We start from the raw sequence: 2,025 nt of genomic DNA on the forward strand, positions 1-2,025 counted from the left end.
TATTAACTCTGGAGCTAACTGTGCATATATTAACTCTGGAGCTAACTTCATATATTAACTCTGGAGCTAACTGTGCATATATTAACTCTGGGGCTAACTTCTGTTTATCTACTAGCTCAGGAGCTAACACTGTGCATATTAGATCTGCTCTGCATATATTAGCTCTGGAGCTAACGCTGCATATATAAGCTAGAAAGCTAAAAGGCTAAAGCTGAGGGCCCCCTGGGTGGATGAATTGAGTGTGTAGAGTGAGTGTCTTTCAATCAATCTCTTGTAGAGAACATGTTTTGGCCCCGATGCTTGTTGTGATGAACTTGTTATAGAAAGCGGAGCTCTCTGCAGCATCATCTCTCTCATCAGCAGCTCTTGACTCGTCATCATCATTTTCAGCTGGCGGGTGAGTCATTTCTACGTTCTCCTCTCTGTCGATGCGCTCCGGCTCAAATTAAGACGGAACATCAGACAATTGTCCAAAATTAACATTGAAGCTGGACTTGGCTCTCAGTCTACCATTTACCCAGAATGCATTGCAGCCTGAAGAACATGGAAATTTCTGTCATTAATACTTAATAATTTATAAAAACTAAACTACAGTAGTTTAATGTTCCTGTTTTTATAGCTAAAACGAATATTTAAAAAAAAAAAGTTTTTCGTTCCTACTAATCGAAGATCCCTTTAATTTTTCTCCAAACACTTAATTTCATTACTGTTTTCCCTAAAACATAATAAGTTTAGACTCGTTGGGTGAAAATAATCTTTTTATATGATTTTCTTCCTTTTTTCATCTCAAACTCTGAACTGCAGTGAGCCAAATGTTGACTGACCTGGATAGAAATCGTCTGTCACTCTGGATTAGTCCTCGGAGTGCCGCAAAATGACAAGGTCAGAGACGCATTCAAGCCTCTCCAGGATGAATCTGAAAACTCAAAATAGCATCAGAAGGAATCCATTTGTGTCCCGACTTGATGACTAAAAATTTACGATTGCGCCGTTTAAAAGACCAAATAAAAATCAACAACTTGTAGAGATGACGAGATTCAGAGACCGTAAACCCGTTCTGATGCTAATTATAAGATTAAATGTTGGAGGTCGTGGTATAAATTGCAGACTCTGAACATTCGGTCAGTACAATCTCAGATCTCGCTCTTCTTTCGCTACACAGAGTTCAAAACGAGCCCAAACCATCACCTTTCCATCACCGTGCCCAAAAGTTAAAGGCGTTTACTGATTTGGTCTCGCCTGGCCAAGAGCTGACGTTCCAGACGTCTTGTGGTTCGTTCCGCTGTGAATTTAAAAACGTTATTTTAGAGAAAATACTTTTATTGAGTTGTTCCAAACGAGCGATATGTTGAGATATCGCTCATAAAAATGAAGCCTTTGTTTATTGGTAATTATATTCAGCAGTGGCTCCGTTACACCCTAATTTTTGCAGAGGAGCTCATAAATGTCTCCATCCGTGCATGACCTCCGCTGTAAGGTCACAGGTCTTTGCTCGTCCGGACCGTTGTTTGTTGATGGACATGTAATGTGCCGTCTTGTTTTATCTACCAGTAAGCCCTTTAACAAGGCCCATTAATCTGTTAGAATCAAAGTCACGGAAATGTTCGAGCCGGATAGTTTAAGATCACCGACTTGTGAAGCCTCTTAATCCAGGATTCTTTGCTCCAGCCATGTTTTCTTCTGGATTTCTGAATTCTACTTTTCCAAAACTGCCGGTAAATCCAGAGACATAAAAGGTTACAATTCAAGAAGGGAACTTGTTCAAAAAAAAAAAAAAAAAGTCTCCTCTTCTTGTTTCGTCTTTTATCCAAAGGACTTCTTCAGTCTGAGGAGCTGCAACAAACTCAGTCTTATAAATAGCACCTTCTCATGGTGGATCAACCAGTTTGTTGTTGACATCCAGAACTAGCTGTTCACATGATGGAGGAGGACCATCAGCCTAACGACTGATCGTTAGTGCCCAGATGGCCGCTTGCTATTCACAGACGGCTGACACTAGCAATAACAGCAAAAAAGTTGAATCAT

This window comes from Nematolebias whitei, chromosome 23, assembly GCF_014905685.2.
Source record: "Nematolebias whitei isolate Nwh7 chromosome 23, NemWhi1, whole genome shotgun sequence".
NCBI classification, from domain to species: Eukaryota; Metazoa; Chordata; class Actinopteri; order Cyprinodontiformes; family Rivulidae; genus Nematolebias; species Nematolebias whitei.